The following is a 16848-nucleotide window of genomic DNA, read 5'->3' as shown; positions in this document are numbered from 1 at the left end:
TGACCTTCTGTTCACATTGACAACAACTGTGGTTTTCTCTGAAGTCTAGCAATGCTCGTCTTCTGGGGACTCCTAGAAACAGGCTCAAAACGCTTGGATTTTGAGCTTTAGCTGTCGTACCCCTTCAATCTGCAGTTCTCTTCCTTTGATCAAACTGATTTAGTCCTCTCTCCTTTAAGGCTTAACACCAGACAGCTCTCCTCCTCGGTAACTGATCAAGATCAAGAAGGTATTTAGGGTTCATTGGGATGCTTTGGGGGAAAGCTATAGGCGAACAGAAAGTACTGCACCAGGAAAATCTTTATTGTGCCGATAAAAGGTGTGTGCCCTGAGCCAAAGCACTTCAACGTTTGCTTAACTTTATCAGCAGTTCTCAAACTGTGGGTTGGGCCCACAAAGTGGGTCGTGACCCCATTTTAATCAGGTCACCAGGGCTGGCATTAGACTTCTTGGGCTCTGGGGCCAAAGCCCAAGCCCCACCGGCCAGGGCTGAAGCCGAATCCTGAGGGCTGAAGCCCCGGGTAGTGAGGCTCAGGTTACAGGCCTCCCACCTGGGCCTGAAACCCTTGGGTTTCGGTGTTGGCGCCCCCTCCCCAGCCCATGGCATTGGGGCTCAGGCTTCAGTCCCCCCTCCTGGGGTTGTCAGAAGGGGGTCGTGGTGCAATGAAGTTTGAGAACCTTAAGTCAATGAGACTTAAGCAAGTGCTTAAATGCTTTGCTGAACTGCAGCCTAAATGCCCATATTTGGTTGCAATATTACTACATATCGAAGTGGAAAGGGACATTTACTAATGTGACAACAAAGATTTAAGATCCTAAATCAGTCACAGAATGTAAGGTACAAAAACGCATAGACCTAAAAATGATTCTTGGCATTAGTTAAGCTATCAGGAAAACATGGCATCCACAAGCCACGTCCTGGTAGGTAAAGAAAGGAGAAAGTGAAATATCTTGTTGATTCTTTTTTTGGTAATTTTCAAAGCCTATTGTCACTGATTTGGCATCTTAAATAGTCAATTAATATAATGCATTTCTGGTGCACCAACTCAGAATGTGTGGAGCAGTGCAATGAAAACAAGCACAGAAAGAAACCAGTGAAATGAGTGCGCAATGCAGTGAAAAGTAAATGTAATTAGAAAGCTGAGCTGGCAAGTAACAACTAATTAACAATAACTAAACCCACTTTATTTTGAAAGTGCCTGGATGCTCGAAGCAGAGCAAATTCCACACTGTATGAGCCACCCTGGCAAGAGTTCAGCCACGCAGGTGCAAAGCTAGAACCACTAACAATGGATGTTGATTGAACACAAAAAGCAAAAAATAAACCATCTCGAGAAATTCTTTTGAACTGAATACGTGAATATAAAATAGGCCTCTTCACGTTTTATTCTGTGCGAAAGGGTTGAGCTTCTATAAAGATGCCTCCTGCATATATAATAGTGGTTTTGTCTATATAAAGTAACTTAATGATAGATCGTAAAAGGAAGGAATGATGGTCAAGCCCAGTGGATGATTCCTATAGAAACCATACCCTTGCTCTCCATAATGTGGGAATGTTTTGGAAGCTTTTAGCACAGCCTTGGAAAAAGTCAGTTACTTTTCCGTAACTGGTGTTCTTCGAGATGTGTTGCTCATGTCTATTCCACAGTAGGTGTGCGTGCTCACCTTGGAATGGCGCTTGCCTGGCGCGGTATAAGGGGAGCTGCGCACTCCCCCAACCCTCAGCTCCTTCTTGACAGACAACTCCGGAGAGGGGAAGGAGGGTGGGATGTCGAATAGACATGAGCAACACATCTCGAAGAACATCAGTTACGGAAAAGTAACTGTCTTTTCTTCTTCAAGTGATTGCTCACGTGTATTCAAAAATAGCTGATTCCAAGCTGTACCTGCTGGAGGTGGGTAGGAGTTCACAAGTTCTTGGGACAGAGCACCACCCTGCCAAAACTGGCGTCATCCCTGGTTTGGGAGACTATCAGATAGTGTGAGGGAACGTGTGAACTGAAGACCACGTGGCGGCCCTACAAATGTTCTGCATAGGGACATGGGCCACGAAGGCAGCCAACAAGGCCTGCGCCTGAGTCGAGTGCACCCTCACAATGGGTGGTGGGGGGACACCCACCAGCTCATAACAGGAGCCGATGCATGATGTGATCCGGTTGGAAAGCCACTGAGTGGAAATCGGCTGGCCCCTTGCGCGCTCAGCCAAGGCGATGAACAGTTGCGAGGACTTTCTGAACGGCTTGGCCCACTTGAGGTAGAAAGCAAGAGCCCGCCTCACATTGAGTGTGTGGAGACGGCGCTCCTCACTAGTCGCGTGAGGCTTGGGGCAGAGGACTGGTAGAAAAATATCCTGACCCATGTGCTAGGCGGAGACCACCTTCAGGAGGAACGCGGGGTGTGGGCAGAGCTGGACCATATCCTTATGAAAGACCGTGTACAGTGGCTTGGAGGTCAGGGCCCTGAGCTCCGAGACCCACCTGGCCGACGTGATAGTAACCAGAAAGGCCACCTTCCATGAGATGTGAGACCAGGAACACGTGGCCAATGGTTCAAACGGGGGTCCTGTAAGGCAAGCCAGCACCAGATTCAGGTCCCATTGTGAAACCAGGGGCTTAGAATATGGGTAAAGCTGGTACAAACCCTTAAGGAACCGGCCGGTCATAGCATGGGAGAACACAGTGTGTCCTTGCACTGGGGGATGGAAGGCCGATATGGCCACCAGGTGTACCCTAACTGACGAGGACGCCAGGCCCTGGGCTCTCAGGTGGAGAAGGTAATCAAGGATAAGCTGGATTGGGGTAGCCGTTGGGGACATACCTTGGTTGCCGCCCACCTAGAAAAACGAGACCACTTCGCCATGTAGGAGGGGCGAGTGGAGGGCCATCTACTTTCGAGGAGGACACCCTGAACCTGTTCTGAGCACGTCTTCTCCTTGCCAACAAGCCACTGAGCAGCCATGCCATGAGGTGAAGAGCTGCCAGGTTGGGGTGGAGGAGGAGGCGGCCCTGGTCCTGAGAGAGCAGGCCCGGGCGGAGTGGCAACGGCTACGTCGGAGCCACCGCCAGGCCTGAGAGGGTCCCATACCAGTGCTGCCTGGGCCACACCGGGGCAATGAGGACGACCCTGGCTTTGTCTGTCTTTATTTTCTCCAGGACTCTGCTGATCAGCGGGAACGGGGGAAAGGTGTAGAGACGCTGGCCTGACCAGGACAGGATAAAGGTATTGGAGATAGCGCCCTTCCCTAGGCCCCCCCGGAGCAGAACCAAGGGCATCGTCAGTTCTGCCAGGTTGCGAACAGGTCCACCTGGGGAGTTCCCCACCTTCGGAAGAGCTGGTGGGCCACTTCCAGGTGTAGAGACCACTCGTGCTGAGAGAAGTCCCTACTCAAGTGATCCGCCCTCACGTTCCAGGCGCCCGGCAGGTGAAAAGCTTTTAGGTGGATGTCATGAACTATACAGAAGTCCCACAGACTGAGGGCTTTGTGACAGAGGGCAGAGGATCGAGCCCTGCCTTGCCGGTTGATATAGAACATTGGGGCCGTGTTGTCCATGAGAACCCTGACCACTTTGCAGTTCAGGTGCGAGCGGAAGGCCATACACACCAGCCGCACCGCCCTGAGTTCCTTGACATTTATGTGAAGGGTCAGGTCTTGCGGAGACCACAGGCCTTGGGTCTGAAAATTCCCTACACGGGCCCCCCAACCCAGGTCCTATGCATCGGACACCAACTCCAACAACGGGGCCCTGTCCCTGAACAGGACCCCTTGGAGCATGTTGCTTGGTGTGGACCACCACCGCAGGGAGGTGATCACCAAGCTCGGCACAGTGAGGACCTTGTCCATTCTGTCCGTGGCCTGAGAGAACTGCGAGGCCAGCCAGAGCTGGAAGGACCTCATCCTGAGTTTGGCGGACCACATACGTGCACACTCACATGTGACCTAGCAGCTGCAGGCAAGCCCTGGCTGTCATCACCGGGAACCTTGCGATCGAGTCGATGAGACCTTTCAGGGTCTCGAACCTGTCTCGGGGGAGAGAGACCCTGGCTGACATTGCGTCCATGAGCGCCCCGATAAACTCTATGGGTTGGACCAGGACTAACATGGACTTGGTGTTGTTTACCAACAGGCCCAGGGCAGTGCATGTGGACAGGAGGAGAGCCACGTGATCCCTCACCTGCAACCTGGAGGTGCCCTTGACCAGCCAGTCATCCAGATAGGGGAATATCTGGACCCCCCGGCACCTGAGGTAGGCCGCTATCACCGACACGCATTTTGTCAAGACCCTGGAGACAGTAGACAGGCCAAATGGGAGGACTGTAAATTGGTAGTGATTCTGTCCCACCATAAAACAGAGGAAGTGCCTGTGCCCATCAAATATGTGGATGTGGAAGTACGCGTCCTGTAGATCAAGGGCAGCGTACCAGTCCCTGGGATCCAGGGAGGGGATGATGGAGGTCGGGGAAACCATGCGGAACTTGAGTTTCACCATGTACTGGTTCAGGCCTCGCAGGTCCAGGATGGGCCTGAGCCCCCCTTTGGCCTTCATGATAAGGAAATACTGGGAGTAATACCCCTTGCCCAGGAACTCCTTGGGCATGGCCTCTATCGCTCCTAGTTCCAGAAGCCTCCCAACCTCTTGCTCGAGTAGAGCCTCGTGCAATGGGTCCCCCTAGAGGGATGGGGGCAGGGGATAGTTGGGCAGGTAGGAGGTAAACTGAAGGGTGTTACCTCGGGTGATGGTGTTGAGGACCCAGCGGTCCGAGGTGAGCCGTGACCATTCCAGGAGGAAAGCACACAATCGATTGGAAAAAGGGAGCTTTATTGGGGGTGGGTCCCTGCTGAGAACTGGCAGGGTACCCCCGAGTGTCCCATCAAAAATGCCTTTTACCTGCCTGCTTGCCCTTAGAGGACCCAGGCTTGGGGGAAAGCCGATACTGCCTTTGCGGCCATTTCCTATAGTCCCACTGGTTCTTCTGGGCGCCCTCGTATTTCAGGAGGGCGGCCTGCGCGGGAGCCTGCAGTGGCTTGAACTTGGGTTTTGCTGGAGCAGGGACATAAAGGCCCAAGGTCTGGAGGTCGTGCGGGAGTCTTTAATGCCGTGCAGCCTTGTGTCTGTCTCCTCCGCAAACAGCGCCTTCCCGTCAAAAGGGAGATCCTGCATTGATGACTGCACTTCGCTGGATAGCCCAGAGAGCAGGAGCCATGGACACCGCCGAGACCATGGACCATGCAGTCGTGTCCGCTGCATCCGAAGTGGCCTGCAGGGATGCCCTTTGGCCACTGCCCCTTCGTCCACGAGTGCCTTAAACTCTTTTCTATTGTGCTCCTGGAGAGAGTCCTCAAACTTGGGGAGAGATCCCCAGAGATTAAACTCATAGTGACCCAGGAAAGCCTGATGGTTTGCTACCCTTAGCTGGAAGCTTGACAACGAATAAACTTTTCTCCCAAAAGCATCCAGTCTCCGAGAGTCTTTGTTCTTAGGGGTCAGGGCTGGCTGCCCCTGCCACTCCCTGTGTTGGGCGCCGGGTGGGTATACAAATACTTGTGTCCCTTAGTGGGTACAAAGTACTTGCGCTCCACTTTCTTAGAGATGGGAGCCAACGAGGCTGGTGTTTGCCACAGGGCTTTTGAAATTCTTGCCACCCCTTCATGGGGCAGGAAGGTCATCCTGCCCGGTGCCGAGGGGGACAGCACATTGAACAGGGAGTCCAAGGGCTCCTCCATCTCCTCTGCCTGGAGGTGGAGGCTCGCTGCTGCCACCCTTTTTAAGAGTTCTTGGTGGGCCTGGTAGTCCTCCTGCCGGATGGAGGGGGCGGGGCTGCAATCAGCTCCTCCGGACGGGGCGAGGAGGCTGATGTTGGCCGGCACCAGAGGATCCACCAACTGGTTGGACTCCGGGCACGGCGCCTAAGATATAGGTCCAACTGACTCCTTTCTTGGTGGTCTAGGGATGGAGGCCAACAGTGCTTCCGATGCCCCGGCCACAGAGAGAGTCCCCACCAGTGGAGCGAGTCTCCACTGGTACCACTGGGCCGGCCACGACACTCGGTGCCACTGCACTTGCTGAGGCACTGGCAGGGCCGGTTGATTGGGCTGGCTAGCCTGGCCTGTAGACTGGCGGCTGTGAGAGGAGCCCAGGCTGGCGTATGACCCGCTGCTGCCTCTGGACTAGGAGTAGTGGCAGTGCCGGGATCTATGTCGACCACGGGACCGTGACCTCGAGGCGGAGGAACGGCACCAACGTCAGTAGCTGCTCTGTGAACAGTCTTGACGGGAGGACCCGTGATGGCGATATGCCGGCAATTGACGCCCGGAGCTACGGTGCCAAGCGGGAACGGTGTTGATGGTTGTGCCACGACCAACAGCGGTACCTCCTTCGAGACGAGGACTGTTGGCGACGTCCGCCACGGTCCTGTCGGTATTCGCTCCGCGAAGATGAGCGGTGCCAGGAGTTCCGATCGGACAGCACCCATCCAGACAGCCTGGCCGGTGTCAAGGGTGATCCACATGGACTGAGCCCTGAACGGCTGCTAGGCTGCTAGGTGGTGAGCGGGGTCAGGAACGTTCTCTCGACCGAGACCAAGACTAGGGCCGGCAGTGACTGCACCTATCCCAGCGGTGGCTTGCCTCTGGAGCATGGGGCCGACATCGGCGGAGCTCCAGCCACCGGCCTGGAGGGCTTCGGGCGTAGATGGCATCCGGACATCCATAGAGGCCTGCTCCGAAGGGGCTGGGCTACTCCGCTCAACGTGAGTCAGAGGCCTAGGGCCCAGTGGGGATTGAGGACTACCCAACATGGGCCTAGCCTCTATCCCAGACTTCCCTGGTGACATTGCGAAGAGGGAGTCTTTCCGGTCCTCTTGGCATGCCCCATGGAAGGGGAGCGGTGCTGACTAGTCAAAGGTACCAGAGAGTCTCCACGTACTGATGCAGCGGTGCCGGGTACTGGATGGGAGCGGCGTGCCAGGGTTGGGGCCAGCGCCGACTCCATTAGGACGGCCCAGAGCCTAACGTCCCTTTCTTTTTTAGTCCGAGGCTTGAACGACTTGCAGATCTTGCATCTTTCGCTGATATGGGTTTCTCCCAAGCAGCGCAGACAGTCTGTGTGCGGGTCACTCCTTGGCACAGAATGCCTACAAGAGCTGCATGACTTAAATCCCGGGGCTCGGGGCATGCCCTGGCCTGGGCTCACTAACTAACAAAACTTAACTGAAAAGTGAACTGACTACAGGTACTAATGAACTAACAACAGTTCTGGGGACAAGCAGCAGCAAAGCTGGAGTTGAGTAGTTCTGACGCACCTTCACTGGCGGCACAAAGGAACTGAGGGTGGGGGGCTCCCCTTATACCGTGCCAGGCAGGCGCCACTCCTGGGGTCGCGGAGAGAGTTCCCCCCTACAGGTACTGCTAGGGGAAAAACTGCCAGCACCGGTGCATATGGTGAGCACGCACAGCTATTGTGGAATACACATGAGCAATCACTCGAAGAAGAATCAAGCCAGAGAGTCTTGGAGAGCTGGGCTTATTCTGTTATTGGGCTCATTCTGTATGTGAATAACTCACATGCTTCTCATAGCTTGTTGGCTCAGGTGACATCACATTAATCCCATTGCAGCAGGAAGCAGAACTGATACGTGGCTTACACAGCAATGAGAGTCTAGTAAAGGTAAAGGAATTGTGACCCAGCATGCGTACTCTGCAAGAAGGAACAAATTACTTGAGACAAAACAGCACTCTCACTGACTAGCAGCACCCAGCAACACACTGAGAATGTGTAGTAACTGCTAATAGTTAGGCCACTGTTGTGCATGAATAACTTCTGCGTGGACTCTTCAGTAGAGATGGTTACACTAGTAAATGGGGTCTACTGTCTTGTAGCGGGGTGGTTACCCGTTCCAGCCCTGGCAGAGGGCTGGAGGGCTCGGGGAACAGCTCAGGCTGAGTGGGAAGCAGACTCAGCTGGGGCCACGCCCTAAACAGACTCAGCTGGCCCTATAAAGGCAGAGAAGCCAGGGGCAGACACACAGTCTCTCTCTGGCTGTAGAGGGAGACGGGCCTGGCTGCAGGGAGCTGGACACAGGGTACCTGAGTGGAGCAGGGCTGGGGAAAGGCAGAGGAGCTGGGGAGCTCCAGCCTGGAAAGCCCCAGGCTGCAGCCTAGCAGAGGGCTAACAGGTACTGGGGGTTGCAGGGAGCAGGCCAAGGCAGCAGGTCCAAACCCTCCTTGCCAGTGCTGAGTGGCTGATACTGCAGTCTGCCCCAGGGCGTGGGGCTAGACGATGACTGGCAGTAGCCTTATACTGAAGCGAGGTGGGGCTAGTGGGTGGGGGTTCCCTGGGGAGGGGAGGCCCTAAGACTGAGGGGTTACTGCCAGGTGGCAGCGCCCCAGAAAACAGGGCACCGGGTCTGGGAGGGACATGGGGCCAAGCGGTAGTGGGACACTGGCCTGCAGAGGGCGCTCCGGAGCTGGAAAGAGCTAATTCCCTCAGACGACCAGCAGGAGGTGCTGCAGGGGTGAGTCCCGTGGCCTTACATGTCTTTATACAAAAAGGCACACATCCGGCAAGACCATAACTTTGACATAGTTACAGAGGTACAGAATACAAAGCTATCCGACAGAAAGCAACAATCAAGTTAGCACAATGATAACAGCAGTATTTAGAGTTTCCATATTATACTTCACAGCAGGATTTGCTTTGCACCCTGGGTTCGGCCCTGTAATTTTGCTCACCAAAACCAACATCTCCTTTCTACATAATGGCTTGGTGCTAAACACAGTCCCTGTTCAGAGGAGTTTACAATTTGAAGGCCCAATCCCAAAAAGTGTTGAGCACCCAACTTCCATGGTGCTTAGCACCTTGTAGAGTGAGGCTTTTAATCAGTAAGTTGATGAAGGATTTGTCCCTTCCCCCTTTAAAAAAAAAAGAGCCATATCCCCTGAATCCACATATCAAAATTAATCTCTCCCTGATAGTGAAAGTTTTCCCTGTGTGGCTGGATGCCATATTCCCTGGGCTATTTGCTGCTGCTGCATTACCAATGGCCAGCTAGCAGGCCTATGGCTCAACTTACCACTGGTGGCCATCAGCCAGAGTGAAAATGGCACTGATTCTACCACTGCCGAGCCTGCTGCCACTGACAAAAACATCAGTGCCTAAGGGTGTTGCTGTTGATTTTGCCCAAGAGGAGCTGCCAGCCCCCAACTGCCCCCAAGCTGTGTGTAAACACTGTTAATAATTAGTGAAGACCTTGAAGGAAGCAAGGTGACGAAATCTGCTTGGGGATTTGAATCTGCTCCCACTGGAGTAAAACCTCAGAACTACCACTGAGTGCAGGGCCTTTGGTGAGGCACTGATGTGACAATGCTTCTCAACTCGCTTTAGTAAAAATTGAACTTGCAGAAATGATTAACTTCAAACCCTGAAACCTGCTCCTCCCCCCACACAAACCCCATCTTCAATTTGAAAAATAGATTTTTAGCCTGAAAAAATAAACCCACAAGTGCTATTTCACGGGATTTTTCGAAACCCACATTTGAACCTCCGCATTGTCCCCATCAGGAGTATCCCATCTCTGTTTGTCGCCTTTGACAGTTTGCTTTAACCAAGTATTATCTCTATCTGCACTGAGCTTCTGAAAATTGCCCCCTCCTGCCCCCACCATCCATTTCCTAGGACTGCTCCAGGGCTTCCTCCACAGTGGAGTTTTCAGAAACAGCTGAGTACAGATGCAGCCCTAGGAGCCAACAAGCAAAGTCTGCTCCAAGGCTGTAAGGCTTTTAAGCCCTTATGCAGAAGCCAACCAGCAACTGTCAGGAGCAAGGAAGAAATTACCTCCTAGTTCACATCATTTTCTGTCAGGGGCTCTTGTGAACCTTCCTTCGGAGCCCTTGCTACTGGTGGGTGTTGGAGGCAGGCTGCTGGACTTCCTGGCTCATTGGAGTGACCTGGTCTGGCAATACTATGTTCCTAACCTCCTCCTAGTGCATCCACACAGAGCTGCCGTTAGCAACTAGCACATCGAGGGATGAAAGCCCCTCACCACACAGTCAGTACAGAGATAGCAATAACAACCTACAAAACACTGGCATTTCTCTGAATGTGCATATGATGAGGATCACAAGCTGCTTGATGGGAAGTCCTGCAGGGCCACCCTTTGGACTCATATCACTGCTTCTCATCCATCCTGTGTCTTTAACAAACAGGACCCAATTCAGAATGTTTGTTTTCTCTCCCTTTAATAAATCCCCTCCGCTTCTCCCCTCGTCCCCCATATTATTATTTCTTGGAAGGTTTTCCTGTTTGTTTGCCTCTGACTCTTTGGGAGCAGAAGCCCAAGAGTGAATCACACCCAGTAAAATGGCAGAGAGACGGGTGACTGACATTCCAGAGCCGGCTGCAAGAATATTGCTCCAATCCCTGTGACACTTGTCAGTTAACTCTGACCTTGGTCCTGAGGGCAGAGGGGGACCTGTGTCCTGGAATGGTGAAGGGATAAAAGCATTACTCAACCTTGACTGAGCTACAGCTGTTACTCACATTGCCACTTAGCCCAGGGAACAGCAGCCATGGGAAAGTGCTGCTTGTTACTGATGCCAGTAAAAGCCCAGCCTAGCCAACAGCCCCACCACATTTAAAAGTAATCCTAACAGCAAGGGGGCCTTGGCAGGATTTCATTCAGAGACTATAACTTCTCTTCTTCCAAACCTCAGCTAAACTCAAGTGGTGTTTCACAGTCCTCTGTCCTGTAGGGTTTTTCATTTTAATTAAGGTAACTTGATAATACTGAGTGCAGGGGACTGGACTAGATCAGTGGTTTTCAAACTTTTTTTCTGGCAACCCAGTTGAGAAAATTGTTGATGCCCGTGACCCAACACAGCTGGGGATGAGGGGTTTGGGGTGTGGGAGGGGCTCAGGGCTGGGGCAGAGGGTTGTGGTGCATGCGTGAGGGGTTCGGGGTGGAGCCAGGAATGAGGGGTTCGGGTTGGGGGGGCTCAGGGTGGGGGCAAGGGGTTGGGGTGCGGGAGGAGGTCAGGGCTCTGAGTTGGGGGTGCAGGCTCTTGGGTGAGGCTGGGGATGAGGAGTTTGCGGTGCAGGAAGGGGCTCAGGGTTTGGGAGGGGGCTCAGGGTGGGGGCAGCACACAAAGTCCCATGCCCCCCCCCACTTAGGAGCTGGACCTGCTGCTGGCTGCTTCCGGGGCGCAGCGCGGTGTCAGAACAGGTACGAACCAGCCTGCCTTAGCTGGGCAGCACTGCCAACGGGACTTTTAATGGCCCAGTCAGTGATGCTTACCAGAGCCGCCGCAACCCAGTGCCTTACATTCCGCGACCCAGTACTGGGTCGCAATCCGCAGTTTGAAAACCACTGGACTAGAGGACCTCTCAAGGTCCCTTCCAGTCCTATGATTTGTTCCCTGAACTGGAAGATAGGATGCTGGTTACCTGGTAACTTGGACACTGACACAAGCCCAGCAGTGACAAGCCTGTGGTTTTCTTTTCAAAGCAGTGTGGTGTGAGTGTGTCACAGCTGGGTCATGGGCAGCCATACCCAGTTGTCAGAACCGGGGTCCACCGTCATGGGACGGGAATCAAGAGTCGGCCGGATCAGGATACCAGGAGATCAGAAGCAGGAGACAAACTTGAGAGCAGAATCACAAATTGGTAACCAGAGTCAGGCTGGGTCGGGATACCAGGGGGTCAGAGGCAGGAGACAAACTGGAGATCAGAACCACAAGTCAGACACCAGGAGTCAAGCTGGGTTGGGATGCCAGGAAGTCAAGCGGCAGGAGCGGGAAGCACAAAGTTCAGAGCAGGCTGAATCCCAGCTGTATGAACAACTTCTTGTTCCTGTGATGGGTTTATATATAAGCTATGGACCAATCAGGACTCTCAGGATTCTGCCAATCAGGTTCCAGGACTGAAGTCCTCTGTTGGGATTCAGCTTCCGCCCTAAGAACTGTTAGCATATCACTGGGTGGCAGGTTGGGGCTTCCTAGCTCCTAGGAGTCCTATGGACCTGGGTTCAAGACCCATAGTTCCCAATAGAGTGCACAGTGATGCAGCCAAAGGGCATTCCCATCCTCTTCAACCTGTCCTCACTTTGCATTGTCAGTGACATTTTGGGCTCCCACCTTTTACAGATGGTCAACGAGAAGGGCCATTAAGAGTGAGCTCCCAAGGGTATTTAAAAGTGGAAAGGATACTCTCAGCTGGTTTATGCTGCTCCTTTCACAGGCCTCACTGGGTAAAATACCAAGAGGAAGCAAGAGGGCCTCAAAGAAACGATCAACTAGCATCTAAATTCTCAGACCACCTCCTCCTGGAAAGAGAAGGTGAATAACAAGAAACTGTGACCACTGGGCCACCCCCTGAAACAGGAAGAAACCTGCAGTAACAGACTGTGGACAAGAGCGATCGACTTAAACACCATGGGGTTGGGGACAGGTTATTTAGTCACAGTCAGCTGTTCCAGGGCAGGATGTCACCTTAGCCAATTGCTGGACATTTTGGGGGGCGGGGATGACTAGGAGACACTAGGCAGAACAGAAGGTGCATTCTGTCAGAAGAAGCTGGTATCCCAGACATCATTCAACATGTTAAATACTGTATTAAACTGCTCTGGCAATGTGCATACTGACATGCAGAGAGGCTCTGCCAGCCCAACACTCATTCCAATAAAAGAAGTTGCCTATTGCTCTTATTCTCTGAAGCTATCTAGAGAAATTACACACAAAAAACTACATTAAAAACATTATTACAATTGCAAAGTCAAATACTCAGGAGTTAGGAAATGCCAGAATGAAGATTACCCGTACAACCTTATTTCAACCCTCTTGCGTATAGCATTATGACAATCTTTAATTACATAAATAATTTTCTTTTAATGTGTTTTTGTGTGTATAATTTCCTAGATTTTTAGAACAGCAAATGGAAAAAATAAATAGAAATTCCATCATGTGGCATCACTCTGACATCCACATGGGTCATCTCCAGGGCTGGACCCTGTAAATCCACTGCACAGACCTCTGCCATTGATTTAATGGAGTAACTGAGAGCAGTAATAGGTTGTCATCCTCTATGTGGACCAGCAACACAAGAGGACAAGATACACACTTTGCCAGGAGGTTTCACAAGTATTTGCTGAAGGTGGAGGAATGATGACACTCAAGAATCTTGGGTTCCTGCTTCTGCTTGTTCCCCCCAAGCTTAACCCCTTCAGCCTTGTCCTCGCCAACCTATCCCTGTCCCACTCCTGTCTCTTCCCTCCACATGGCCCCAGTCCCGTTCACCTTGCCTACCTTGTTCCACTTTTCAGGTTCTCACCCCAACCCATTCTCTTTGACCAAACAATAGCCCTAATCTCCCCCTCTGGAGCCTTGTCGGAGTCCCAAAGTAGGGCAGATTTTCACAGGAACAGCAAAAGGCACAGCACCTATCAAGTCCTGCTCCAAAGCCTGGGGGCACTAGAACTTCTCAAACAAAAGGTCACACTTTTAAAAAAAATATTGGAAAACAACGTATTATTCCCTAGCCTCTGTTCTTGGAAACAGCTGACCTGTTTTGGTTGAAACGTTACTGAAAATTGAACCTGAAGCACCCCCTTGGAATGAAAAATTTCTGCCCAAATGACTGAAGTAACCAAAAACAGGGTCTCTAATACCAGAGGCAGATTAAGGTCTCCTAGGGCCCTGGGCCAGAGCAAGAGGGGAGGCCTGGCGCCAGAACCGTGGCCCCGCCCCTTCCCTCTTCGGTCCTGCTCCCATTCCCCCCCTTCATCCTGCAGCCCCACCCCTGTTTCACACACGGCCACCCCCTGTTCTGCCCCTTCCCCCACGGCCCTGCCCCTGCTCCATCCACAGTCCCATCCCATTCCACCCCCTTCCCCCGTGGCCCTGCACCCATTCCACCCCTTTCCCCTGAAGCCCAGCCCCTGTTTCACTCACGGTCCTGCCCTATTCTGCCCCCCCACACTGCGGCCCCACCTCCTGTTTGCTCCTTTCTGCTTCCCACCAGTGCAGCCTCAAGACCGGAGAAGCTCTGTCCCCCTACCATGGCCTCGGGGCCACAGAGGGGAGTGAGAGCTCCTCCCTACTGCAGCTTCAGGGCTGGAGCGAGAGCTCCTCCAGTCCTGGGGCTGCAGTAGGGAGTGAGAGGTCCTCCAGTCCTGGGGCTGCAGTAGGGAGTGAGAGGTCCTCCAGTCCTGGGGCTGCAGTAGGGAGTGAGAGGTCCTCCAGTCCTGGGGCTGCAGCGGGGGTCCAGAAATTGGGGCTTCCCCCACCGCCCTGCGCTTCTGTCAGAGTCCGGGGTCCGGGCGCTGGGGCTTCCCCTGCCCGCCCCATGGCCAGTACCAGATTTACCATGGCGCCGGGCCCACAGTCCAAAGGGGACCCGCCCCACTCTCCTCTGCCCCCTCCCCTGCTCTCTCCTGTGGGGGCAGAAGCTTGATGCTGCTGGCTCCTGCTGCAGCAGGGCAGGCTCTGCTGGCAGCCAAGCTCCTCCCTCACCTCTTCCCCGGAGGGTGCTACATTCCCTCCCCTCCCCCTGCCGCCAATCAGCTGTTCGCTGGCAGGAGGGAGGGGGAAGAGCGGAGCCTCAGCACACTCACCGCTCGGGGGGGGAGGAGAAGAGGCGGGGGTGGGGCCTTGGGGAAGGGGCTGGAATCGGGGCATACCCCTCCAGTTCCCTGCCGTGAGCACCCCCACGACCCCAGCCCACACCCCCAGCCCTCTGCCCCCCTCCACACCTCTCCAACCCCCTGCCCTGACTGCTGCACCCCCCACACCCAGCCCCCTGCACCCTCCTCTCACCCGCCCAGCCCCCTGCCCTGACTGCTGCACCCCCCACACCCAGCCCCCTGCACCCTCCTCTCACCCGCCCAGCCCCCTGCCCTGACTGCTGCACCCCCCACACCCAGCCCCCTGCACCCTCCTCTCACCCGCCCAGCCCCCTGCCCTGACTCCTGCACCCCCCCACACCCAACCCCCTGCACCCTCCTCACACCCGCCCAGCCCCCTGCCCTGACTCCTGCACCCCCCACACCCAGCCCCCTGCACCCTCCTCTCACCCGCCCAGCCCCCTGCCCTGACTCCTGCACCCCGCACACATACCCAGGCCCCCCCACACCCTGACTCCTGCACCCCCCATCCCCACCCCCACCCCTCGCACCAAACTGGAGCTTCCCCAAGTAAGCGCCTCACACCCAAACCTCCTGCCCCAAGCCTGAGCCCCCTCCCTCACCCTAGCTCCTGGCCAGACCTCGCACCCCAATGCTTTTTTACATTTTTTTCATAAAGCGCTCTTACCCAAAGCTATTTATAATCGTTAGCTAACGGTACAAACAATATTTGGAAAGATCATTAAGTGTCTGTCAAGACCCTCTGCGATTTTCAAGTGGTCGGTGGAAAAATAAGTTAGACTCAAGAACAATCAAGGTACCTCACTTGATTTTCATTTACTTGCTATTACTTATAGGAGGAGGATGAAGGAAAAAAAGAATGAAGACCGGGGCAGGGGGAGGTAAGAGCGAATGTTCTTTTTCTTGGCTGGGTCCCAAGGAGGGGCTCCCGGAATGAAGCTGAGCACAGGGCCGGGGGGCCCCACTAACTGGCTGTCACGTCACCTGGGCTGGGGATACTGTGTCGACTGATCCCCACAGTCTCCAATCTTCCTGGGCAGTTCAGCAGACGTGGCCCTGCCCTCTAGCTCCGCTGCGCTCCCCAGCTCACCCACGCCCTGCTCCACCCCCAGCTTAAAATGACTGCTCCCCCCCTCCCCCCGCCACGCTTTGCTGGCAGCCCTGCTGCCAGGTATCCAGTTTTAGACTGGAAACGCCAGGAGAAAACGGGACCTGGGTGCTGTTGGCAGTGCTGACTGGAAACAAAACGTCCGGTTATAGGAGTAACCACATTAGCCTCTGCTCCTCCCACGTCCATCACCCACCCCAGAGGGCTGGAAGAACCTGGCCTGCTGCTGCGGGAGATGGGGCAGCTCAGTTCAGAGAGAGAGGAACAGAATGGGCTAGAACCAGGTAGGTACCCGCTCTGTGTGGGCAGCGGGGGAGGGATGGGGATCTTGATTACCCCCTCCCCAGCCCTGCTGCGCTTCCAGTTTACCCCGGCCCCTCCCTTGCTCCTGAGACCAAATCTAGCTCCTGCCCCACTGTGGTTTTGCCCCCAGCCCCTTTTACAATCACTCCCCAGAGGGGCCCACAAATATGTTTGGTGCCAGGCCCACAAAAAGTTAATCTGACCCTGCCCGCAGCTTCTGGCAGGGACCGGGCTCAGGTACTGGGGCTTCCCTTGCCCGCCCCACAGCTTCTGCCAGGGACCGGGCTCAGGTACTGGGGCTTCCCTTGTCCTGGGTGCTAGGGCTACCCTTGCCGACCCTGTGGCTTTAGCCAGGCTTTTGGGCTTTCGCCGCTCTGCGGCAGCACCCATTTTCTGGGGCCCCCCGATTGGCCAGGGTCCAAGAGGCTTGTAGTTGGGGCAGCCCTCTCTCACTGCTCGGGCCACTACTGTAGAGAAGACTATGTGGGTGCTTTGCAAATGTCTTGGACTGAGGCCAATCTGAAGCTGGCAGCCAAAGCCGCTCTGCCCTGAACAGAATGAGACTTCACATGACTTCACACTGCAGGCCTTCTGGACTATGGCAGTGAGTGATGTAATTAGAGAGCCTCAACTCTTGTGACTATAACACAAGTCTCACAATATTTGGTGTTTTTCTTTAAGTTCCAGCTCCTGAAGTCATGTGCTTATATGATACTCTCAGCTTTCATTTAAAAAATAGCCAGTTTCTAGCCTTTGGGGTTATGGATAATAGCTTGAAAATCTGATCCTTAAAGGCTCAAAAACAT

The 16848-nt window shown here is 54.1% G+C and overlaps 1 protein-coding gene and 1 long non-coding RNA gene across 10 annotated transcripts in view; one reads left to right on the top strand and one right to left on the bottom strand.

Annotated features, from left to right (window-relative positions):
• Positions 1-16848, bottom strand: part of EXD3 (exonuclease 3'-5' domain containing 3) — a 614390-nt gene that overhangs the window by 240276 nt on the left and 357266 nt on the right. The window lies entirely within an intron of this gene.
• Positions 2162-5326, top strand: LOC123352446. Of its 2 annotated transcripts, none has more exons than XR_006574183.1 (4): positions 2162-2254; positions 3153-3219; positions 4125-4244; positions 5130-5326. It is a non-coding gene; the product is annotated as an uncharacterized LOC123352446 (long non-coding RNA). The 2 variants fall into 2 exon arrangements; XR_006574184.1 differs by having other exon boundaries at positions 2168-2395.

This window comes from Mauremys mutica, chromosome 18, assembly GCF_020497125.1.
Source record: "Mauremys mutica isolate MM-2020 ecotype Southern chromosome 18, ASM2049712v1, whole genome shotgun sequence".
NCBI classification, from domain to species: domain Eukaryota; kingdom Metazoa; phylum Chordata; order Testudines; family Geoemydidae; genus Mauremys; species Mauremys mutica.
This window is presented reverse-complemented; position numbering and strand designations above follow the sequence as displayed.